Here is a 27,281-nt window from a genome sequence, read left to right as displayed (position 1 = left end):
CTTCACACCCTTGCCTATAGTGGGGACTCTTTTTTTTTTTTTTTTTTTTTTCTTTTTGCGGTATGTGGACCTCTCACTGTTGTGGCCTCTCCCGTTGCGGAGCACAGGCTCCGGACGCGCAGGCCCAGCGGCCATGGCTCACGGGCCCAGCCGCTCCGCGGCATATGGGATCCTCCCAGACCGGGGCACGAACCCGTATCCCCTGCATCGGCAGGCGGACTCTTAACCACTGCGCCACCAGGGAGGCCCAGTGGGGACTCTTAAACCTTTGCGGTAATAGGTAAATCAAACCTCATTGTTTTAAATCACATTAAAAAATTATAAATACAGATAAACACTAATATTATGCATATTTCTCATCTATATTTTTAAAAATTGAATTATAGTTGATTTACAATGTTGTGTGAGTTTTAGGTGTACAGCAAAGTGATTCAGTTATACATACATATGTATCTATTTTTTTCAGAATCTTTTCCCTTATAGGTTATTACAAAACATTGAGTATAGTTCCCTGTGCTATATACTAGGTCCTTGTTGGTTATCTATATTATATATAGTAATTTGTATATGTGAATCTCAACTCCTAACGTATCCCTCCCCTATATGTCTTCTTAAGTGAGTTTTTCATTCATGTCTTTTCCTCATTATTCTTTTTTTTGCGGTATGCGGGCCTCTCACTGTTGTGGCCTCTCCCGTTGAGGAGCACAGGCTCCGGACGTGCAGGCTCAGCGGCCATGGCTCACAAGCCCAGCCGCTCCGTGGCATGTGGGATCCTCCCGGACCGGGGCACGAACCCATGTCCCCCGCATTGGCAGGCGGACTCTCAACCACTGCGCCACCAGGGAAGCCCCTCATTATTCTTTAAGATCATTTGTCTCTTCTATTGATTTGTTGGAGCCTTTCAAATAAGGGACTCCTTTGGTGTTAATGTTACCTTGCTTGTTATGAAAATAGCCTGTTTACTTTAAAGCAATATTGTCTTTACAATTGAAAAGAATTAAAGACAAAAGTATTCTGTTTTTAACATAATAGCACCCGTCAGACTTCTGGAATTTAAAAAACAGAAAAAAAAATTAAAAAATCTGTAAGTTAAGAGAGAACTTATTTCTTCTGGGGAACTTGTTCCTTTAGTTTCCATCTCTTAAGTCACTAGGATTTGTGTTCTTTAATTGGAACTACTACTTTTCTGTGGCCATGGCAACACATCTTAGCTGCCATGAGCAGCACACACCTTGACAATATATTTTTTTAGAGAGTGGTTTTCATTAACCAGTGTATTATGGAGAGTCTAGATGAATTAATGGGTGTAGACCCATAATTGTATAATAATAACAACAGTAATAAAAATAGTAAAATTAACAGTTACTATCTACAGATCACTTACTGTATTCCAGCCACAATGCTAAATGCTTTGTATTATTTAATCTGATCTTCACAGTAGTCCTAGGTTGTGGCTATTGTTATTACCTCTAGTTTATACATGAAGAAATTGAGACACCAAAAAGTTAAGTGGCTTGCTCTGGCTATATATACAGATGGTAAATACTGGAGTTTGACTTCAACCCCGATGCTGTACTGTTCTGAGTCTTACAGGCTTATTCTAAAAGGATGCTGGTGGGGGGGTATATGTTTACTTAAACAGTGTGAGCATGCATGGCAAATATCTTGATTGTAAAAGCTGGGGTTAGCACTGCGAGACTCTAAGACAACACTAGTATCAATGGCCACAGTAACTGCCAGGATTTCAGAACCTACGCTCTTACAAAGATCAGAGTTTTGATGCTTCATTAGATTTAAAGAGCCCAAAGGGTAGCTGCTTCAATATATTCTATCTTGGGCTTCTCTTGAGGACCATCAGATTAGAAGAGGGTCTCTGACGGGGAAAAGGTGGAATAGTAAGGCATCCTAGGCACTAGAACAGAAGAACCACTTCTTTTCTTCTAGCTTTATTGAAGTATAATTGACAAAATTGTGTATAAAAAACACAACACGATCATTTGATATAGGTTTACATTATGAAATATTTGCCACAGTAAATTTAATTAAGACATCTGTCACCTGATGTAGTTACTTTTTTTGTGTGATGAGAATGCTTGAGGTGTGCTCTGTGAGCAAATTTCAGGTGTACAATAGAGTATGATTAACTATAGTCACTATGCTATACATTAGATCTCCAGAACTTAGTCATTTTATAACAAAGTTTGTACCCTTTGACCAATATCTCTTCACTTTCCCCATTCCCCAGCCCCTGGCAACCACGATTCTATTTTCTGGTTCCATGAGTTCAACTTTTTTTTTTTTTTTCAGATTCCATATATAAGTGATATCATACAATATTTGTCTTTCTGTGTCTAGCTTATTTCACTAAGTGTAATGTCCTCTGGTTCATTTATGTTGTCACAAATGGCAGGATTTCCTTCTTTTTTATGGCTGAATAATATTCTGTTTTGTATATATATCAGCTTCTTTATCCATTAATCCATCTGTGGACCCTTGGGTTGTTTCCATGTCTTGGCTATTGTGAATAATGTTGTAATGAACAGGGGTACAGATATCTCTTCAAGATACTGATTTTATTTCCTTTGGATAGGTATCCAGAAGTGAGCTTGCTGGACCATATGGTAGTTCTATTTTTAATTTTTTGAAGAACCTTCATACCGTTTTCCATAATGGCTGTACCAATTTGCATTCCCACTAACAATGTACAAGGGTTTCATTTTCTCCACATCCTCTTCAACACTTTTTGATGATACCCATTCTGACAGGTGTTAGGTGATACCTCATTGTGGTTTCGATTTGCATTTCCCTGATGATTAGTGATGTTGAGCATCTTTTCGTGTACCCATTGGCCATTTGATGGTTTTTTTTGGCAAATGTCTATTTAGATTCTTTGTCCAATTTTAAATTGGATTATTATTATTATTGCTATTGAGTTATATGGGTTCCTTATATATTTTAGATATTAACCCCTTATGAGATATAGTTTGTAAATAACTTCTCCTATTCTGTAGGTTACCTTTTCACTTTGTTGACTGTTTCCCTTGTTGTACAGAAGGTTTTTAGTTGGTTGTAGTCCCACTCATTTATTTTTGCTGTTGTTGACTGTGCTTTTGGTGTCATATCCAAAAGAATTGTTACCTAGACCAATGTTAAAGAGCTTTTTCCCTATGTTTCCTCTGGGATTTTTACAGTTTCAGGTCTTATATTTAAATCTTTAATCCATTTCCAGTTAATTTTTGTGAGTGGTGTAAGAGAGGGATCCAGTTTCATTCTTTGGATATAGATTCCAGTTTCCCCAACACTATTTATTGAAGAGATTATTATTTACCCATTGTATGTTCTTGGTGCCCTTGTCAATGATTAGGTGACCATATATTTGTGGGTTTATTTCTGGGCTCTCTGTTTTGTTCCGTTAGTCTGTGTGTCTGTTTTTAATGCCAGTACCATACTGTTCTGATTACTATAGCTTTGTAATATAGTTTGAAATCAGGAATTGTGGTGCCTCCAGTTTTTTCTTCCTTCTCAAGATTGCTTTGACTATTCTGGGTCTTTTGTGCTTCCATATGAATTTTAGGATTGTTTTTCCCAATTCTGTGGAAAATACCACATGGAATTTTGATAGAGATTGCATTGAATCTGTAAATCGTTTTGGGTAGTATGTATATTTTAACAGTGTTAATTTTTCCATTTTATGAACATAGGATATCTTTCCATTTATTCATGTCTTCTTCATTTTCTTTCATCAATGTCTTATAGTCTTCAGGGTACAAATCTTTTACTTCCTTGGTTAAATTTATTACTAAGTATTTTATTGTTTTTGATGCTATCATAAATGGGTTTGTTTTCTTAATTTCTCTTTCAAATAGTTCATTTTTAGTGTATAGAAATGCAACTGACTTTTGTACATTGATTTTATATTCTGAAACTTCTCTGAATGTTTTTATTAATTCTAACAGTTTTTTTGGTGGAGTCTTTAGAGTTTTCTATGTACAAGATTGTGTCATCTGCAAACAAAGATAGTTTTACTTTTTCCTTTCTAATGTGGCTGCCTTTTATTTCTTTTTCTTGCCTAATTGTTCTGGTTAGGACCTCCAGTACTGTGTTCAATAGATTCTTGTCTTTTTCCTGACCTTAGAAGGAGTGCTTTCAGCTTTTCATTGGTGAGTATGATGTTAGCTATGGGCTTATCACATAGGGCCTTTATTATGTTGAAATATGTTTCTTTTACACCTAGTTTGTTGAGAGTTTTTTTTTTATCAGAAATGAATGTTGAATTTTGTCAAATGCTTCTTCTGCATCTATTAAAATGATCCTATGATTTAAAAAATTTATTATTAGAGTTTAGTTGATTTACAATGTTGTGTTAGTTTCAGGTGTACAGCAAAGTGAATCAGTTATACATATATATATATATATATATATATATATATATATATATATATATATATATATATTCATTCGCTTTTAGATTCTTTTCCTATTTAGGTCATTACAGAGTAACGAGTAGAGTTTCCTGTGCTATACAATAGGTCCTTATTAGTTATCTATTTTATATATAGTAGTGTGTATATGTCAATCCCAGTCTCCTAATTTATCTCATCCCCCTCCTTACCCCCTGGTAACTGTAAGTTTGTTTTCTACATCTCTGACTCTATTTCTGTTTTGTAGGTAATTTCATTCGTACCTTTTTTTTAAAGACTCCACATATAAGTGATATCATATGATATTTGTTTTTCTCCTTCTGACTTACTTCACTCAGTATGACAATCTCTAGGTCCATCTATGTTGCTGCAAATGGCATTATTTCTTTCTTTTTAATTCCATTGTATATATGTACCACATCTTCTTTTTTTTTGGCGGTACGCGGGCCTCTCACTGTTGTGGCCTCTCCTGTTGCGGAGCACAGGCTCCGGATGCGCAGGCTCAGCGGCCATGGCTCACGGGCCCAGCTGCTACGCGGCATGTGGAATCTTCCTGGACCAGGGCACGAACCCGTGTCCCCTGCATCGGCAGGCGGACTCTCAACCACTGCGCCACCAGGGAAGCCCTGTACCACATCTTCTTTATCCATTCCTCTGTTGATGGACATTTAGGTTGCTTCCATGTCCTGGCTATTGTAAATAGTGCTGCAATAAACACTGGGGTGCATGTATCTTCTTAAATAATGGTTTTCTCCGGACATATGCCCAAGAGTGGGATTGGTGGATCATATGGTAGCTCTATCTTTAGTTTTTTAAGGAACCTCCATACTGTTCTCCATAGTGGCTGTACCAATTTACATTCCCACCAACAGTGTAGGAGGGTTCCCTTTTCTCCACACCCTCTCAGCATTTATCGTTTGTAGACTTTTTGATGATGGCCATTCTACCTGGTGTGAGGTGATACCTCATTGTAGTTTTTATTTGCATTTCTGTAATAATTAGTGATGTTGAGAATGATCCTATGATTTTTATCCTTCATTCTGTTAATGTGTTATATCACATTTATTTATTTGCATATGTTAAACCATCCTTGCATCCCAAGGATAAATTGCACTTGATTATGGCGTATGATTCTTTTAATGTGCTTTTGAATTCAGCTTGCTAGTATTTTGTTGAGGATTTTTGCATCTATGTTCTTCAGGCATATTGGCTTGCAATTTTCTTTTCTTGCAGTGTCCTTGTCTGTCTGCCTTTGATATCAGGGTAATGCTGCCCTTGTAAAATAAGTTTGGGACTGTCCCCTCCTCTTCAGTTTTATGGAAGAGTTTAAGAAGGATTGATATCAATTCTTTAAATGTTTGGTAGAATTCACCAGTGAAACCATCTGATCATGGGCTTTTCTTTGTTGGGAGGTTTTTGATTACTGATTCAATATCCTGACTTATTATTGGTCTCCTCAGATTTTCTGTTTTTTCATGACTCAGTCTTGGAATGTTGTTTGTTTGTATGAATTTATCCATTACTTCTTGGTTATTCACCTTTTTGGTGTATAACTGTTCATAGTAGTCTTTTATGATTCTTTTGTTTCTGTAGTATCAGTTATAATGTTTCCGCTTTCATTTCTGATTTTACTTCTTTGTCTCCTCTCCTTTTTTTTTTTTAGTCTTGCTAAAGCTTTGTCTGCTTTATCTTTTCAAAGAACCAGCTTTTAATTTTGTTTATCTTTTCTATTATTTATATAGTCTCTATTTCATTTACATCCATTCTGATCTTTGTTATTCCTTTTCTTCTAACTTTGGGCTTAATTACTCATTTTCTGTTTCCTTGAGGTTTAAAGTTAAGTTGTTTATTTTAAATCTTTCTAGTTAAAAAAAAATTTTTTTTTGGCTACAATGGGCCTTTTTGCTGTGCATGGGCTTTCTCTAGTTGTGGCGAGTGGGGGTTACTCTTCATTGTGGTGTGTGGGCTTCTCACTGTGGTGGCTTCTCTTGTTGCGGAACACGGGCTCTAGGCACACAGACTTCAGTAGTTGTGGCACATGGGCTCAGTAGTTGTGGCTCGTGGGCTCTGGAGCGCAGGCTCAGTAGTTGTGGTGCATGGGCTTAGTTGCTCCACGGCATGTAGGATCTTCCTGGACCAAGTCTCAAACCCGTGTCCCCTGCATTGGCAGGTAGATTCTTAACCACTGTGCCACCCAGGGAAGTCCCTCTAGTTTCTTTCTTTTTTTTTTTTTAACATCTTTATTGGAGTATAATTGCTTTACAATGGTGTGTTAGTTTCTGCTTTATAACAAAGTGAATCAGTTATACATATACATATATCCCCATATCTCTTCCCTCTTGCATCTCCCTCCCTCCCACCCTCCCTATCTCACCCCTCTAGGTGGTCACAGAGCACTGAGCTGATCTCCTTGTGCTATGCGGCTGCTTCCCACTAGCTATCTATTTTACATTTGGTAGTGTATATATGTCCATGCCACTCTCTCACTTTGTCCCAGCTTACCCTTCCCCCTCCCTGTATCCTCAAGTCCATTCTCTAGTAGGTCTGTGTCTTTATTCCTGTCTTGCCCCTAGGTTCTTCATGACCATTTTTTGTTTGTTTGTTTTTTAGATTCCATATATAGGTGTTAGCATATGGTATTTGTTTTTCTCTTTCTGACTTACTTCACTCTGTATGACAGACTCTAGGTCCATCCACCTCACTACAAATAACTCAATTTCATTTCTTTTTATGGCTGAGCCCTCTAGTTTCTTAATATAGGTGTTTGTTGCTATAAACTTCCCTCTTAGAACTCCTTTTGCTACATCTCGTAGGTTTTGGTATGTTGTATTTCCATTTTTGTTTATTTCAAAAAAATTTTTTTAAATCCCCTTTGATTTCTTCTGTGGCCCATTAGCCATTCAGAAGTGTGTTAATTTCCACATATGTGTGAATTTTCCACCTTTCCACCTGTTATTGATTTCTAGTTTCATACCTTTATTGTTGGAATAGATACTTGATATGATATGAATCTTCTTAAATTTCTTAAGACGTGTTTGTAGCCTAAGATATGATTTACCTTTGAGAATATTCTGTATGCACCTGAGAAGGATATGTATTCTGCTGCTGCTGGCTAGAATGTATATGTATTTTAGGTCTATTTTATCCAATGTGTAGTTTAAGTTCAGTGTTTCGTTATTGGTTTTCTGTCTGTATGATCTATCCATTGTTGAAAGTGGAGTACTGAAGTCCCCTACTATTACTGTACTGTTGTCTATTACTCCCTTCAGATCTCTTAGTGTTTGCTTAATATGTTCATGTGCTTGATGTTGGGTGCACATGCATTTACAATTATTATATACTCTTGATGAATTGATCCCTTTGTTATTATATTATGACCTTCTTTGTCTCTCATTACGATCTTTGACTTAAAGTCTATTTTGTTTAAGTGCAACTACACCTGCTCCCTTCTGGTTTCCATTTTCATGGAATATCTTTTTCCATCCCTTCACTTTCAGCCTATGTGCAGTCTTTTTTTTTTTTTTGCGGTACGCAGGCCTCTCACTGTTGTGGAAGAAAGGAAAACTGAGGTTTAGAGCTTTGATACAGGTTGAATTGTGTCTCCCCTGATAACCATACCTTGAAGTCCCAACCCTCTTTGCCTCACATTGTGACCTTATGTGGATATAGAGTCATTGTAGATATAATTAGTTAAGATGAGGTCATAGTGGAGTAAAGTGGGGCCCCTAATCCAGTACAACTGGTGTCCTTACAAAAAGGAACATTTGGACACAGACACACATAGAGAGAACACCATGTAAAGACTGGAGTTATGCTGCCACAGACCGAGGAGCTACGAGAAGTTAGGAGAATAGCCTCGAGCTGATGCTTCCCTAGAGCACTCAGAGGAAACAGGAGCCTGCTGACACCTTGATCTCAGACTTCTAGCCTCCAGAACTATGAGACAGTACATTTCTGTCAGTCAGTTTTTGGTACCGTTATGGCAGCCTCAGGAAACTGACACCAGCCTGGTGTTTTCACCATCCTCAGAACAAACAAGATGGGGTGTTTAACAGTGTTTTTCCTCCTGTTCTAGGTGGAACTGAGGACTGAGGTGGGGTGGCCAGGTAACAAAGTAGCCAGAGTCTTCTCTGTCATCTGCACCTCTCGTCCACAGCTCCAGCCTCAGAGTTCTGATCGCCCTCTTAGCAGCTTTAGCCCTGGCAACTCAGCAGGTCAAAACTGGATACACAGGGTTTCCCTTCCAAACCTCTTCCTCCCTCTTAATCTCATCTCAGTTACTGTTATTGTATTCCTTTCAGTCCCTCTGGTGAAAGCATTCTGTGATCCTTCCCTTTCCTCATCCCCAATTTAAAAAAATCTGTATTTCTGCCTTTTTTTTGAAAAATAGATCTGGGAACATCAGACCCTCATTACTGTGTGGCGATCATTGGCCAGACCAAGGGGCTGCCCCTTAATGCAGAGAGTGTGTTCTTGGTCCTGCCTATTCCCCTCACTCCCATCACCCCTCTTCCCCCTGCCCTGGGGAAGTCAGAGTCAGAAGTCAGGGCAGAGCATCTGATCCTGGGCTCTGAGTCAGCCTGCACCTTTGTCTCTTGTTGTTTCACTTAACTGGCTGGGGGGCCTCCTGAGGGAGGCTCCTTCATCTCACTGGGCCTTTGGACATTAATCTGTAGATGAGATAATAATGGTGCTCACCTCCAGTGAACCTTGAGAGGATTAAATGATTTAATGCACATCAAGGGGTTAGACCCTGGCCCCAAGCAGGCCCTCCATAATCGTTCACTTGTATTGTTACAGAGTCAAGAAAACCTTATTGGCATTTATCCAGCCTGCTTTCTTATTTTTCATAAAGGGGAGCGTGGTTACTCCCAGTTTTTCTTTGTTTCTCCTCATCCCCCACCAGTTTGACACAATAAGAGATGTGGTAGTTTATGCACAAAGAAGTAGGGCTGGCCTAGCAGGGAATTTGGAGCAAAGCTCCTGGGCCACTCCTGGCAGCTGAGACTCCCCTGTGCTTACCTGCCTTCTGTGTTGTTTAGGATCCAGTGAACAAAGGCATAGCTTGGTGACTGGCCTCCTGAGGCCTCCAGCTTCCCCGGGAGGTGCCTCTAATTAGGTTCACTGTTGAGGACGCAGGTATTTACCTTGGAGGCAGGAAGGGCTGCTGGGAATAGCTGCTTAACTTGAAATGCAGTCAGCAAGTCTGATGTTCGTTAGAAGCGTGTTACCTGTGATTTGAGGCCTTGGCCAAGCCTAGACAAGCAAACAGTGAGGACTCCCACTCCCACCCCAGTTGTTTCCATTGTATTCCCCTTATAGGGCCTCTCCGAAGCAGAACTGACTCATGAAGCTGATATTCATGGACTGGATCTTTGCTAATCAATAGGGATTTACTAAGCAATTCCTGGGCGCCAGATACAGTACCAGGCGTTGATACTAAATAAAATGACAGGTGACACACAGTCCTGCCTGTAAGGAGTTTATAGATAGAGACGGGGAGATGGAGGAGACAACACTGGAAGTGGGGCTGGGGATCCAGGGTGGGAGATCCTGACACAGTCTGGGGGTGGGACTGGCAGTGACTGGGAGGTCATCATACTTGCCATTGTGGATCTCATGTCCCCATAAGATTGAGCTTTGTCAGGACAAGGATTGCAACTATCTTTTTATTGCTCTGTCTCTAGTGCTAGCCCAGTGGTTGGCATAGAGTAGAGGCTCAGGAAACATTTGATGAATAAGGGAATTGAATGATGTCTAAACTGAGAACAGAAGGATGAGGGGCTCGCCAGGAGGCAAGTGTGTGTGTGTGTGTGTGTGTGTGTGGAGTGGCAGGAAGAGGTGGAGTAGAAGGGAGTGGCCGTAGCAACTCAAAGGTGAGGAGGGACATTATGAGGAGAGAGTAGCACGAGCTCCTGGTGGGAGACAAAAGACTGAAAGTCTGGGAACCGTGGCTCAAATGGTGGTGTGGAATAGAGCCATTTCAGGGAGGCATGGAGCAGGCTGATGCTGAGGTTTTAAACAGAGGAAAAACATGATTAGATTTGACATGCATGTTGTTATAGGTTGGAGAGGACAGAGCAGAAGCCAAGAGGCCAATTCGATGACTTCTGCAACGATCTTGATTAGAGATCGGGGTGGCTGGACAAATTACTGACAACTGAGATGGGAATGCAGATAGATTCAGAAGCAACTAGGGATGTAGAATTGTCAGGACCTGGCAGTTGTCTATGGAGAAGGAAGGAAAGATGTCTGAATGATGTCCACACCTTTGGGGGATGCTAGTTTACTTATGTGGTAAACAACAGAGAAAGAAGAGCAGCAGGGAGATAAAAGCACAAGTGGACACGTTGAGTTTGGGTTGCCAATGGGAAGTGCATACATCAGTCTTAACCCAAAGAGAACAACCTGGCTTGAGATATAGGTTTGGACATTCACTGACGTATGAGATCAGGGTTTCATAACCTAGAGGTCCAGAGATGCAATTCAACAGGCCCATGAACCTCAGAAATTTCTTTGAAAATGTAGTGTATGAACGTTACTCTGGAGAGTTAGCTTTGTATTAACTTTCAAAATGTCCATGTCTCCAAATAGGTTATCTTGATCTACGTGGTTATTGAAGCTGGAAGGAGAGATGAGGTTTCTCAAGCACAGTGGGAAGGGAAGAGAGATGACGACTGTGCTGTGGGGCTGAGAGGCCCTGTGCTAAGTTGGGGGTGGGGGCAGAGTATGGGGGAGGAGATGAAGACCTACAGAAAGCATTAGGTTTACTGTTTATGAAGCATAGTCACAGATATTATCGTTTTATGTCTCAGTAACTCAACTAGATATTTATCATTTCACTCTGGGTATTTAGAGGTCAGTATAAGACACAGAAACTTGGCCATGAGTTTTAAACAAGAGGGATTTAATACAGAGAATTAGGTGCTTAAAAACCACTGGGAGGGCCAGCCTTGGGGAAAGGTTTCCAGAACAATGTGGAACCACACTCAGAGCATACCCTGGCAGCTGGCATCCCAGCATGGGGAAGCTGGGACCAGAAAGCCACTATGGCTGCCACTACTGCTCTAACTGCTTCTGGACCCTCAGAAAGCTGGAGAAAGGGTGCTGGGACGCTGCTGAGGTTAAAAGGTCTCATGTTTCCATGACCGTCCTTGACAGCAGTGAACAGTCAAGGAGGAGCCAGAAATGGCCCCGTCTTACTTTTACCTTCCAGAACATCTTGCATGAATGCATCTAATCAGTGGAACCTAATTAACGCCCCCCTCCCCAGGTTTAGGGAGGTCTGGAAAATATTTCTAATTGTTCCACCTCTCCACCTAAAAAGAGAGTGTAGTGGTAGAGGAGGGGGTCTTTTTTTCTAAGGGGCTAGATGGTAAATATTTTAGTCTTACTGGGCCACGTGATCTCTGTTGTAGCTACTCAGCTTTACCATCATAGTGCAAATCAGCCATAGAAAGTACATAAGTAAATGAGCATGGTTGTGTTCCACTAAAACTTTATTTATGAAAATGAGTGGTGGGTTGGTTTTGGCCTGGGGGCCATGGTTTGCCCACCCTTGAGTTAAGCAAGCCAATTCACAATAATTACCATGGGTTCTTTTTACAGATGATGGAACTAAAATCAGAGAGATTCAGGGTCATTTAACTAGTGCAAGTGAAAACACAGCCCAGTTATTTTGGTTTCAAAGTTCATGCTCTTTTCAGCAAACCATGATGCTGAGCCCCTCTCTTTGGGAGACTTGTGATCTAAAATAGGAGAGAGGGGCCTCCCTGGTGGCGCAGTGGTTGAGAGTCCGCCTGCCGATGCAGGGGATACGGGTTCGTGCCCCGGTCTGGGAGGATCCCATATGCCGCGGAGCGGCTGGGCCCGTGAGCCATGGCCGCTGGGCCTGCGCGTCCGGAGCCTGTGCTCCGCAACGGGAGAGGCCACAACAGTGAGAGGCCCGCATACCGCAAAAAAAAAAAAAAAAAAAAAAAAAAAAAAAAAAAAAAAAAAATAAAATAAAATAAAATAGGAGAGAAACTGTGCACTTCATTGTTATAGACCATGGTGAAAGCCCCAAGGATGGTGAAAAATATTTTTACATATGAGGCCTTTTTTGACAAGAGGATTCAGGACGAGTTTCATTGTGAAGTAGTTTGAGCTAGGTGTTGAAGAAAGGTGTAATTTTAACAGGTGGAGATGCTGTGGGGGTAGAGAGGTAGGGACCAAAGAGCACTTTGGATGGAGGGGGAAACTTCAAGGCAAGTTTAGGAAAACAGCTAGGAATCCAAACTCATCTGAACATTGTGACTGTCTAGGGTTTTAGCAGAGATAAGGCTAGATTATGGAGAAACTTAGACGTTAGGATTAGGAATCGGGCCTCTCACTGCTATGGCCTCTCCCGTTGCAGAGCACAGGCTCCGGACGCGCAGGCTCAGCGGCCATGGCTCACGGGCCCAGCCGCTCCGCGGCATGTGGGATCTTCCCGGACCGGGGCACGAACCCGTGTCCCCTGCATCGGCAGGCGGACTCTCAACCACTGTGCCACCAGGGAAACCCAATATCTTTGTATGAGGATACAAAGGAAGCAGTGGATATGAGGGATGTCTTGAGCCATTTCTGAGACTTGGAAACTTGTAAGTGTGGGAGGAGTAGAAGGATGGCTTTGATAGTGCGAAGTGAGAAGAATAACAAAACTTGGAAAGCTGGGAGAAGGAGCTTGTTTTTGTAGGAAAGGTGGTGGGTTCCATCTTGGATATAAAGTGCTGAGGGGATAAATGGAAACATGGAGCAGGTGATTGGAAATATAGCCTTGATCTTGACAAGAGAGGTGGTTGGGAATTGTCACGTACAGCTGGATAGAGAGCCACAGAAGAGCTCAGATCTCTGAGGGAGTGTGGATAGTGGACGATGCCCAAAGCAGAATCCAGAGGACTTAGGTCCTCAAGAACCAGGAGAGGGACAGGGATAAGCAAATGGAGTGGGAGGAGTAGGTGGAATGCCAGGATGGGTGTTGCATCACAGGAGTCGAGAGGAAGAGCTGTTCGCAGTGGAAGGACCGGCCAGCGGTGTAGCACGCCACAGGAGGTGGAGAAGAATTCACCAGGGGCCACTGGATGTGGCGATCTCACCACCGTGTTGCATGTCCCCTGAGAGGGCTGTATACAGTGGGGTGAGTCAGTGGAGACAGAAGGCTGGGGACCATTCTCATGAAGAGTTTGATACAGAAAGGAAAGAGAAGAGAGGACAGTAGCTTGAAATTTTTTTTTGAAGTTGACTAATTCTTCAGTGCCTAAATACCACACGTGACTTCGTGCGTCAGGATGTCTCCTGATTTCTCCCCTCCCCACCACAGTGGGTGGAAAGAGGAGCATCATCTAGATCTGGATTTCAGGATTCATTCTTTGGTCTGTTGCTTGTGTCTGACTTGACGATGCCTTCGGCTCTGCCGGTGGCCTCTCCTGGCAACCTGTGAGGTGGGACACAAATGTGAGCAGTTGGGCGACTGCTCAAAGCCGTGTGGCTCCCCTACGTTTGGAACACGTACTAGTTCCCATCTCAGTCTCCACTCAGCGGGAAGAAATCAGTCCCTGACTTTGAAATTTCAGAGGTTATACATTTGCAGAATATGAAATCAGCGTATCAATGATTTTTGTCTCACCTCACAGGATTCCTTTAAACTCTACTAGAGAATGGGTACACCAGGTTGTGAAAATTTAGTCTCTCCAGGGTTTTTTCTAGAAAAACGTAAGTATGCCCAAACCCCAAAGGAATGGAATATTTTACATCAGTGCTTTCTGTGATAATAAACAAAAACAACACACACAACAGCAAACAAGCCAGACAAACTCTAGAGTTTCAGATGGAAATGATCTCATCAGTCTAAATCAAGGGCATATTCTAACTCTTATTTCCTTTCATACCTCCATCTGTGGCTTCTACAACAGAATCAGCGTGGTCTCAAATGAGTTATGAAATGGATGTAAGAAGAGGTAACTTGGATTAATATTTTTCCCGCAGTGGAATTCACTTCCTCGCTCTCATATTTAAACAGCTGTGTTATACTTAAATGGCCCTGAGCTATGTTTCTCCAGAGCTCTTTAGAGATTTAGAAGTGTTATAGTACTCTTTCACATTTTTATAGAACTTTAGTTGTTGAAATGTTTAGATAGCCATTAATCTCATTTGACCTCACAACAATCTGTGTGATAGGCAGTGCAAGTATGATCATTAAGCCCATTATTGAAGATAAAGGAACTGAGATTCCGAGTGGTTCATTAACTAACCCATGATCACACAGGTTGTGAGCAGCAGATTCAAGACTGAAGGTCAATTTTCCCAGCTCCAAATTCATTACTTTTTCTTTTTTAAAAAATTAATTAATTAATTAATTAATTTTTGGCTGCGTTGGGTCTTCATTGCTATGTACGGGCTTTCTCTAGTTGCGGCGAGCCGGGGCTACTCTTTGTCGTGGTGCGTGAGCTTCTCACTGCGGTGGCTTTTCTTTGTTGTGGAGCATGAGCTCTAAGCACGCGGGCTCAGTAGTTGTGGCTCGCAGGCTCTAGAGTGCAGGCTCAGTAGTTGTGATGCGTGGGCTTAGTTGCTCCGCGGCATGTGGGATCTTCCCGGATCAGGGCTTGAACTTGTGTCCCCTGCATTGGCAGGCGGATTCTTAACCACTGCACTGCCAGGAAAGTCCCTCATTATTTTTTCCATTATGCTTTGGGTGGCATTTTTGACATTAGCATTTTCTTTCATTCTTAAGCACTTCAGCGTATAAGCTTTGTAAAACTTCATGGTTTCTGGTAGTACATTGATTGTGGAGGGCAAGGAGCAAGAAACCACAGACTTTAAATGACAGTTACTCTTATTGGAGGTTTGGCCTTTATTGAATGGAGGTCTTTTGTTAAGGGAAGGTATATATTGATATAAGAGGCTTGCCAGTCTTTCAAAAAATGGAAACTTCTGGGCTCCGTGGGGATGGCTAATGATGATGACTATGGAGGAGTTTGCAAATGTGAAGTACTTTATAAATCCTGGAGTAGTGGCAGTGGACTGTGTACTGGGGAGAGATTTTGCATCTGATATTCTTTGGGCACTGCTGCTTTTGGCACACTCTGGTTTTATAAATAAGCCTGTTTTACTTCTCTTTTAGAAATGGTCTGTTGTCTAGCTTCATGGTGGTTTTCTGTACGTGTGAACTTGTGCTTTACTTAAATTAAACACTTGTGCTACCGCAAAACTGAATTTAGTAACGTTGCCAATATCTTAGCTCTCAGTAGTCTTTAAATATTCTTAACCCTGGGAGCTGGCCCAAGCAATAGCTTATTCTTTTTCCTGTACCACTCAGCATATAAATCCCGAATTACTGCCGACCAAAGGTACGTAAAGTACAAATCAATGAGCGTTTTGTTTCTTTATGTTAGGGAATGAGATAGTGAGTGAAAGAAAACCCCTGGATGAGGGCTTAAAAATATTGTCAAAATAAGCTCAAAATGGATTAAGACCTAAATGTAAGGTCAGACACTATCAAACTCTTAGAGGAAAACATAGGCAGAACACTCTGTGACATAAATCACAGCAAGATCCTTTTGGACCCACCTCCTAGAGAAATGGAAATAAAAACAAAAATAAACACATGGGACCTAATGAAACTTAAAAGCTTTTGCACAACAAAGGAAACCATAAACAAGACCAAAAGACAACCCTCAGAATGGGAGAAAATATTTGCAAATGAAGCAACTGACAAAGGATTAATCTCCAAAATTTATAAGCAGCTCATGCAGCCCAATAACAAAAAAACAAACAACCCAATCCCAAAATGGGCAGAAGACCTAAATAGACATTTCTCCAAAGAAGACATACAGACTGCCAACAAACACATGAAAGAATGCTCAACATCATTAATCATTAGAGAAATGCAAATCAAAACTACAATGAGATATCATCTCACACCAGTCAGAATGGCCATCATCAAGAAATCTAGAAACAATAAATGCTGGAGAGGGTGTGGAGAAAAGGGAACACTCTTGCACTGCTGGTGGGAATGTGAATTGGTACAGCCACTATGGAGAACGGTATGGAGGTTCCTTAAAAAACTACAAATAACTACCATATGACCCAGCAATCCCACTACTGGGCATATACCCTGAGAAAACATAATTCAAAAAGAATCATGTGCCAAAATGTTCATTGCAGCTCTATTTACAATAGCCCGAGATGGAAACAACCTAAGTGTCCATCATCGGATGAATGGATAAAGAAGATGTGGCACCTATATACAATGGAATATTACTCAGCCATAAAAAGAAATGAAATTGAGCTATTTGTAATGAGGTGGATGGACCTAGAATCTGTCATACAGAGTAAAGTAAGTCAGAAAGAGAAAGACACATACCGTATGCTAACACATATATATGGAATTTAAGAAAAAAAATATGTCATGAAGAACCTAGGGGTAAAACAGGAATAAAGACACAGACCTACTTGAGAATGGACTTGAGGATATGGGGAGGGGGAAGGGTAAGCTGTGACAAAGCGAGAGAGAGGCATGGACATGTATACACTACCAAACGTAAGGTAGATAGCTAGTGAGAAGCAGCTGCATAGCACAGGGAGATCAGATCGGTGCTTTGTGACCACCTGGAGGGGTGGGATAGGGAGGGTGGGAGGGAGAGAGACGCAAGAGGGAAGGGATATGGGAACAGATGTATATGTATAACTGATTCACTTTGTTATAAAGCAGAAACTAACACACCATTGTGAAGCAATTATACTCCAATAAAGTTGTAAAAAAAATATTGTCAGTGTTCTGTGGATTAATGGAGCTGAGGCTGCTATTTTATTCATTTGTTGACCACCATGTCTTTACTCTGCACTGAAAGGGTTTTTTTTTAACAGCTATATTGAGGTATAATTCACATATCAATGATTCACCCATTTATTTTTTAATTCTGTTTTTTTGTGGAGAACAAGTGGTTTACCTTATTTTATTTAATTGAAGTAAAATTGGCTTGCAATATTAGTTTCAAGTGTACAACATAGTGATTCTGTATTTTTGTACATTATGAAATGCTCACCATTGTATGCCTAGTTACTATCTGAAATCATGTAAGATTATTTCAATATTATTATTATTATTATTATTTTTGCGGTACGCAGGCTCTCACTGTTGTGGCCTCTCCCATTGTGGAGCACAGGCTCTGGACACGCATGCTCAGCGGCCATGGCTCACGGGCCCAGCCGCTCCGCGGCATGTGGGATCTTCCCAGACCGGGGCACGAAACCTTGTCCCCTGCATCGGCAGGCGGACTCTCAACCACTGCATCACCAGGGAAGCCCTAACTGGAAGTTTTATACTTCTTAATCCCCTTCACCTATTTCACCTAGTCCTCCCCACCCCGCTCCCCTCTGGCAAACACCAGTTTTTTCTCTTTATCTATGAGTCTGTTTCTGTCTTGTTTTGTTTGTTCATTTGTTTTGTTTGTTTAGATTCCACATACAAGTGAAATCATATGGCATTTTTTTTTTACTTATTTCACTTAGCATAATACCCTCTAGGTCCAGCCAAGTTGTCACAAATGGCAAGATTTCTTTCTTTTTTATGGCTGAGTAATATTCCATTATATTTTGTGTATATATATGTATATATATACATGTGTATATATACATTATATATATGTATATACACACACACACACACATATGTATGTATATTGATGGGCACTTAGGTTGCTCCCATAGTTTGGCTGTTGTAAATAATGCTATAATGAATGTTGGGGTGCACATATCTTTCTGAATTAGTGTTTTCATTTTCTTTGGAGAAATACCCAGAAGTAGAATTTCTGGATCATACGGTAGTTTTATTTTTAGGAACTTGCATACTGTTTTCCACAGTGGCTGTGCCAGTTTACATTCCCAGAAACAGTGTACAAGGGTTCCCTTTTCTCCACATCCTTGCTAACATTTGTTATTTGTTGTCTTTTTGATAGTAGCTATCTGACAGGTGTGAGTTGTATCTCATGGGGGTTTGATTTGCATTTCCTTGATGATTAGTGAGATAGAGCATCTTTTCATGTGCCTCTTGGCCATCTGTATGTCTTCTTTGGAAAAATTTCTGTTCAGTTCCTCTGTCTATTTCTTAATCGGATTTTTTTTTGATATTGAGTTGTATGAGTTCTTTATGTAGTTTGGATATTAACCCCTTGTTTTGTAATAGGCATGGGGAGGGCATGCAGCCATTAGCATGAGACCCATAGCATCCATGGTCAGCCTTGCAGTGGCCCTCATGGCAGAAAGTTCAGTGAGAGGCAGATCAGGGCCTTCTCCCCGGGGGCCTCCAGTCCCTCCAGCCTCGGGGCCGGCGGGTGAGGTGGGGGGCTCGGGGACAGGCTGGGGGCTGTGTCCTGCAGGGCTCCAGAGCTCTTACCAAGGCCTCCCACTGGCCGGGCCCAGGCCTTGAAGAAGCAGCGAACCTCTCCCACATCCCTTCCTCTGTGACCTAATGCCTGCAGCAGTCTGCATGGGTCACAGTCCATGGAGGTCTCAGCAACTGGAGTATATGGACACTGCCATTAAGGTAACATCTTCAACCAGCTTCAGTCTGTCCTTTCAAGTTTCAAAAATTAGTCCAGCTTAGATTAGTTGTCTCCCCCTAGGAGGTGGCCAGAGGTCGGGGTTAAGGTGTAAGGACACTGCACATCATTACTTCAGGTCCACCCCTGTGGCTGGGGCTATTCTCAAAGAAGGGCAGCTGTTGTGAGCTGGGAATTCACCTGATGGGTATTTGCTACAACGTTTATTCCTGTTGATCCTATACAAATGGTTATCTCCAGTTTAAATGAAAAGCCTGAGGGTTGGCTGGATCCTGGGTGCCTGGCTCCCTCAGTAATGATGGCTGGGGAGGGTCTTGTGGACCTGGCCCTGAGGGCGCCGCCAGCTGAGATCTGCCTCCTCAGCCAGGCCTGGGCACTGGTGGGAGGGCCCAGACTGGGTACTGGACGAACACTCCCAGGCCAGGGTATCCAGCTGCTCAGGGATCCCCTCCTCTTAGCCAGGGCCTAAACCTCAGTGGGTGAAATTTGAGTCTTGGGACCTTGCCCTTTTTTGTCAGAACAAAGAATAACATGTGTTTTGGCGGAGGGTTACAGGAACATTGTGACCAACACGTGACCTGACCTCAAGAACAAAGGATCTGACACCAAGAAGTTTGCAAAAACTAACCACATCCCTCCCTCACCTTCCCTATAAAAGGGCTTTGCTGAAAGCTTTCGGGGAGTTCGGGGGCTTTTAAGGCATGAGCCACCCATATCCTTGCATAACCCTGCAATAAACCTTTCTCTGCTCCAAACTCTGACGTTTTGGTATTGTTTGACCTCACTGTGTGTCGGGCACATGGACTTGCGTTAGGTAACAGTTGAACATACCATTTGCATATATCTTCTCCCATTCAGTAGGTTGTCTTTTCGTTTTGCTGATAGTTTCCTTCACTGTGCAAAAGCTTTTTTAGTTTTATGTAGTCCCATTTGTTTATTTTTGCTTTTATTTCCCTTGTCTGAGGATTCAGATCCAAAAAATATTGCTAAGACCAATGTCAAAGAGCATACTGCCTATGTTTTCTTCTAGGAGTTTTATGGTTTCAGATCTTACATATAAGTCTTTAATCCATTTTGAGTTTATTTTTGTATGTGGGGTAGGAAAGTGATCTAATTTCATTCTTTTGCATGTAGCTGTCCAGTTTTCCCACCACCATTTATTTAAGGGGCTTTTTCCATTCTGTAGTCTCGCCTCCTTTGTCATAGATTAATTGACTATGTAAGTGTGGGTTTATTTCTGGGATTTCTGTTCTGTTCCACTGATCTGTGTGTCTGTTTTTGTGCCAGTACCATACTGTTTTGATTACTGTAGTTTTGTAGTATAGTTTGAAGTCAGGAAGCATGATACCTCCATCTTTGCTCTTCTTTCTCAAGTTTGCTTTTGCTATTCAGGGTCTGTTGTGGTTCCATACAAATTTTAGGATTATTTTTTCTAGTTCTGTGAAAAATGCCATGGATATTTTGATAAGAATTGCATTGAATCTGTAGATTGCTTTGGGTAGTATGAACATTTTAACAATATTAATTCTTCCAATTCATGAGCATGGTGTAGCTTTTCATTTATTTGTGTCATCTTTAATTTCTTTCCTCTATGTCTTACAGTTTTCAGAGTACAGGTGTTTCACCTCCCTGGTTAAATTTATTCCTAGGCATTTCCTTTTGATGCAATTGTAACATGTGTTTTGTGAATTACACATCCTTGTTTTTTATCAGATTTTCATGGAAGTGTTCACTCTTCTCGTATTCATTTGTTAAGTGCCCTCCCACCCAAATGCATACCCATTCACATATTTAACACCCTGGCAGCAAAGTGTTATCAGCAGAACATAAATAAGAACTCACAGGGTTAGGAAAATGTTGAGCCACGTTCAAATTTTCCTGACTCCAAAACTCAGCCATTAAATTTATTCCTAGGCATTTCCTTTTGATGCGATTGTAAATGGGGTGGTTTTTAAAATTTCTCTTTCTGATAGTTCATTATGAGTGTGTAGAAATGCTACAGATTTCTGTATATTAATTTTGTATCCTGCAACTTTACTGAACAATTTACCCATTTAAAGTATACAATTTAATGATTTGGGGTATATTATTACTTTTTGAAAATTGTGGTAAAATGTATATAACATAAAAGTTGCCTTTTTAACTTTTTAATGTACAATTCAGTGGCATTAATCCATTACCTTCATAATTTTGTGCAAACGTCACCACTATTTTCAAAAGTTTTTCATCACCCCAAACAGAAACTCTCATTAAACAATAACTCCACCTGAAAGGATTTCTGACTATGCTTTGGTAACTCCCTTCAGCTGTATGTAAGCCTTTTGAGGAAGATTTTGTTTAGTTTCTTCTTTTAGAGGAAGTTTATTCTTTTAGGGCAAGGTCCACGTAGTCATGCCACAGGCTGGTTCCCCTCAGGAAGCAGCCTCTGTGATGACTGTGTAGGCCATTGTTAGGGAATCTCTCAGGGTCAGCACTTGGGGGGAGGGGGAGGAGGCAGAATTGGGCAGAAGGAGAAGATGGGCTTCACTGCAGTCATAAGGCCTCCTACCCAGTGGGAATTCTGGAACTGGGATTTTCTGAGGTAGGGCAACAAGGATGGGTCTTTTTTTTTTTTTTTTTTGGCCGCGCTGCACAGCATGCGGGATCTTAGTTCCCCGACCAGGGATAGAACCCGTGCCCCCTGCAGTGGAAGGACAGAGTCTTAAGCACTGGACCGCCAGGGAAGTCCCAAGGATGGGTCTTTGTACCTTCATATCCTCCAGTCGTAGGTGGCGGCAGGCCCAAGAAGGGACACGAGCTTAAATTAGTGAACTCTTCTCACCCAAGGGCAATTTGAGAGAGGGCTGACAGCCGAGGGCTGTGAGCCAGCGGCATTCCCAGCAGCTGGGGGATGGAATCTTCGGTCAGTGGTTCCAAACGCTGCTGCCCACTGAATCACCTGGGCATCCTCAGAAATGCTATGCCTGCTTAAACTGATGTGGGGTGAGAAGCGGGTGTCAGGAGTTTGAAATGAACAGCGGTTTGGGAATGCCGGCTCTTAGTCCTGAAGAGGCGTAAGCATAGTCTGCACCGCTGTGGGAAATGGCTGCGTTTTGGAGTCAGGAGAATTTGAACGTGGCTCAACATTTTCCTAACCCTGTGAGTTCTTATTTATGTTCTGCTGATAACACTTTGCTGCCAGGGTGTTAAACATGTGAATGGGTGTGCATTTGGGTGGGAGGGCACTTACCAAATGAATATGAAAAGAGTGAACACTTCCGTGAAGGTTTGGTAAACAACAAGGATGTGTAATTCACAAAGAAGAAGTTTAAATGATCTTTAAACATTTTAAAGTGTATTGTCTTAACATATTATCGTTCATGTCTGAAGAAATGAAAATTAAGACTGTATGTGCTTATAGTACTCAGTGATGGTGAAGGTGGTGGCCGGAGACATTTCTGTACTCTTGGTGTGGGTATACATTGGTATAACATTTATGGTGGGACATGCAGCAATATGCATAGAAGTTCTTTAAAACTGAATGTCTTCGGCTTCCCTGGTGGTGCAGTGGTTAAGAATCTGACTGTCAGTGCAGAGGACATGAGTTTGAGCCCTCGTCTGGGAAGATCCCACATGCTGTGGAGCAACGAAGCCCGTGTGCCACAACTACTGAGCCTGAGCTCTAGAGCCCATGAGCCACAACTACTGAGCCCACATGCCACAGCTATGGAAGCCTGCGTGCCTAGAGCCTGTGCTTTGCAACAAGAGAAGCCACCGCAATGAGAAGCCGGAGCACCTCAACGAAGAGTAGCCCCCGCTCGCCGCGACTAGAGAAAGCCCTCACTCAGCAACGAAGACCCAACACAGCCCAAAATAAAAAAAAAAAAAAAAAAAAAAGTGAATGTCTTTTGACATAACAAACCTAAGTCTGGAAGTTTATCCTGACGAAGTAACCGGTAAGTGTGCAAAGACGTGTGCATAAAGGTATCAATGCTGAGACCTGTTGACAATGATGGAAGATTGGGAGCAGCATAAATGCTCATCAGTAGGGACTGGTTAAATAAGTTATGGTACATACCTATTCTGGAACTATATAGTCATTACAAATACTGTAGATGTGCACGTGTTCACGGAAGAAGGTAGCTACCATGTACTTTTAAGTGAGAGAAGCACTTAACAAAACAGCATGAGCCTATTTTTCCATTAAAATCATATTTGCATTGAATATGCCTGTAAGAAGAATACTAGATGTTAACAGTAAAGTGTTTTTCCCCCTGAGTAAAAGAAGTACAGGTGAATTTTACTCTCCCTCATACCTCTCCATAATATTTAGACTTTTGAATGCATTACCCATAAGTGAATTTAATATTTGTGTATTAATTTTATATTCATGAAAAACATGGAGCCATTTCCAAAAATGACATATTTCCAAAATTACACACACATATACATACGTACATGCGTATCTATACATACATATATGTGTGTGTGGTATGTGTATATCTCTCTACCTATCTATCCAGCAGTCTACAAGGGTATACTCTATAATCCAGTTAGTGGTTATCCCTAGAATTTAAGGTCATGGGTGACTTTTACTTTCTTTCTTATGCTTATTTACAGATTTTTATAAAAAGATTGTATCACTTATAATAAGAAATGAAAAATTAGCTTTTATACTCCAGTGTGCTTGCCTAACCTAGTTTTCCACCCACTCTTTAAACTGCTTTGCATCTGTTTCATGTGGAGGTCCTTTGGTTAGCATTTCTTTCTCCATCTCCATCTTTCTTCTTGCCTTCTTATTTAAATAATCACTATTATGTGTTGAAGAGTTGTGTGCTTTACCAAATTAGGGGCATTTATTCTGACTTTGACATTTGTTATCAAACAGTGTATTTGCACTTTATTCGTCTATCTGTCATTTTTCCTCCTTAAGTTTGACCTTTACATGAGACATTTCCAAGCATAGCGTTTGACATCTACCATTATGCTTTTTTTTTTTTTTTTTTTTTTTTGCGGTACGCGGGCCTCTCACTGTTGTGGCCTCTCCCGTTGCTGAGCACAGGCTCTGGACGTGCAGGCTCAGCGGCCATGGCTCACGGGCCCAGCCGCTCCGTGGCATGTGGGATCTTCCCGGACCGGGGCACGAACCCCTGTCCCCTGCATCGGCAGGCGGACTCTCAACCACTGCGCCACCAGGGAAGCCCTACCATTATGCTTTAGATTCATCTATTAAATGGTAATGTGTCCTCCAGAAACACTGATATTAAATTAAGTCGTTCCAGAGTTGCTCTTAGGAAGAGCTTTGGGGTTATTGAATTTACCAGGCAGGTAGGATATGCAAAAAGAGAAATGCATGGGAAGCTTCCGGCAGGCCGAGGCTCTTCCATGTGTCTGACAAATCTCATTCATCCCTTTAGGGCCCTAAATTACATACACATCATCTCCTCTGTCACACCAACTTGACTTCTCAGGGTAAGCTGGTGATAACTTCTCCCATGTGTTTTTTATGGCCCTTATTAAATTTTATTGTAAATAAAATTTTTGTTGATGGCTATCATTCCATTAGACTTCCAGGTAGGAAACGTGGTAGCCATCCACCAAGATGGCCCCCAGTGATCCTCACTTCCTGGTATTCATGCCTTTGAAAATAGATTACTACAGAAGTGATGGTTTGTCATGTCCAAGATTAGGTTATAAGTGACTGAGGTTTCCATGTTGGGCTCTTTCTCTTGGACCACTCATTCTATGGAAAGCCAGCTGCCGGGCTGGGAAATAGGCAATGCATGGAGAGAGACTCCGTCACGTGGCAGCAGCTAATAAAAAACGGCGGCTGGCAACAACCATGTGAGTGAGTTTAGAAGCAGATCTTCCCCTTGTTGAGCCTTCAGCTGTTACAGGCTCTGCCCATCAGCTTGATTGCAACTCACAGGAAACCCTGAGCTGAAACCAATCTGTCTAAATTTAGGCTCCCAATTTCTGACCCTCAGAACGCATGTGAGACAATACACGCTTATTGTTTTAATCAGGATGGCTTATTACACAGCAATGGGTAACTAATAAGATTTTGGTAGTAGAAGTGGGGTGCTGACATAACGAAACACCAAAATGTGGTAGTGGCCTTGAATCTTGGCAGTGTGCAGTGGAAAAAGCTATAAGGACTTTGAGGAACAGGTTAATAAAAGCTTAATGCACCTTGAATACACTGTCTATAGAAGTTTGGACTTTCAGGAGGCTGCCAGTGAAGGCTTACAGGAAAATAATACTGGGAACTGGGAAAGGGAGAGTCTGTTATGTGGTGGCCAAATATTTAGCAATACTGGTGCCTGCAGTAATGTGGAAAATAAAAAAATGTACCTAATGAACTAGGTGATACAGTTAAGGAGATTTCTAACCGAGGTGTTGAAAGTGCCTTCAGTTTTTTTCCTTTTGCTTGTAGTAAAATTGCAGGAAGAGAGAAGCTGAAGGCAGAAGCAGTCAGCAAAAAAGAGCCAGGACTAGCTGTTTTTGAAGATTTGCAGCAAGAAATGGCTTCTAAGCAAACATCAAATTTGGGCCACTTTTAGGAAAACAAGCTCCAAACATGAAGCCAAGGGTGTGACTGTAAACTCTTTTCTTAAGATCTCACAAAATCAAAGATGGTGTCTCAGAGTACCAAGCAGCCAGCCAAAAAGCGCTCTAACGAGGTTAAGGGTTTGTCTTCACAGATCCACTTGATCAAACAAGAGCACTTCTTGGAGGCTCAAGGACATGGTACCCCTGCAAAAGCCCAGGGTGAGGAAGGACCAAGTGCACAGGGATTGGTGGGTGGGGCTTTGGTGTAATGGAATGAATCCTAAAAGGAGTCACAGAAGACCTTCAGAGTTTTGAAGAGTCGTACTTGGAGTGGCGCCATCAGCTTGAAATGAAAGGAACGTAGAACAAAATGAAGAGAGGTCTTTGGACCCCTAGGTATCAACAAGTAGGAGGCAAGCTGAGGAAACTATTCCTCTGCAAACACGTTTTACCCTTCATGAAAATGGAAAGATGATGGAGAGGCCAAACCCAGGAGCCCGGAGGGTGGCGTTAGGGTCACAGAGAACTATTCTCAGACCTCACCTCTAGACCAAATCAAGGAACATCTGCTTGGCAGGATTTTAGAATTGCTACCCCTACGTGCTCCTCATCACCCCCTTTGTGAGCAGCAGTGTTTATAGCAGTTATCCTCTGCTTGTCCCACTGTTGTGTGTTGAGTGTGTGTCGCTTGAGTGACAGGTGTCTACAGATTGAGAGGCGCCGTACATCAGGGACTATACTGAAGAAGTCTCATCTGTACTTCGACATGATCTAGATGACAAGCGTCTAGACGTGGAACTGATGCTATGATGGGATGAGACTTTTACGGACCATGGGAAGGGTTAGTGTATGTTGCATGTAGGGGGGATTTGAACCATTGGGGGCCAGAGGGTCGGCTGTGGTAGGCACCCTCCAGGACAGCCCCCCATGACCCCTGACTCATGGCATCCCCTCTTCTTCCCACATTGTCCTAGAGTTGGTCTTTGTGACCAGCAGTGGAAGTGATGGTATGTCACTTTGAGATTAGTGTATTAGAGACTGTGGCTTCCATCTGGGGCATGTTCTTGATCTCTTACTCTCTTGGATGACTTGCCGTGGGGGAATGCCAGCTGCCATATGTTGAGGATGTGCAGGCAGCCACATGGAGAGCCCCGCACAGGGAAGAACTTCCAGCCTGTAGCTGTGTGCGAGAGCTTTCTCATGAGCATACCTCTAGCTCTAGTCAGGGCTTCAGATGATGGAGCCCCAGCTGACACCTTGACTCCAACCTCATGGGACACTGCATAGAAAAGAATTCACATAGCAGGCCCGAAACTGCCATCCTTAGAAAGTCCTGCTTGCAAGATTGGCTCTTGGCTGGCATCTGGGAGCTTGGATTTAGGGAGGGTTCTCACCATTCTCTAACTGATGGTGAGAGTGGTTGACTGTCCCTAAACTGTGCAAGCAGTATTTTTATCATGAACACCTGCTTCTATCTGGAAGTCTGGAATTTTGGTATGTGCTAGACAGAGGGTGGGTATGTGAACAGCCACCAATAAAAACCTCGGGCACTGAGTCTCTGATGAGCTTCCTTGGTAGAGAACATTTCACAAATTGTAGTCACAATACGATGCTGGGGAATTAAGCCTGTCCTGTGTGACTTGGTAGGGAGAGGACTCTTGGCAGCTCGTGCCTGGTTTCCTATGGACTTCACTCCAGGCACCCTTTGCTGATTTTGCTGTAATAAATCAGAGCCATAGGTAATACCATA

This window comes from Mesoplodon densirostris, chromosome 4 (assembly GCF_025265405.1).
Source record: "Mesoplodon densirostris isolate mMesDen1 chromosome 4, mMesDen1 primary haplotype, whole genome shotgun sequence".
Taxonomy (NCBI): Eukaryota; Metazoa; Chordata; class Mammalia; order Artiodactyla; family Ziphiidae; genus Mesoplodon; species Mesoplodon densirostris.
The sequence above is the reverse complement of the archived record's forward strand: the minus strand, read 5'-3'. Positions refer to the sequence as shown.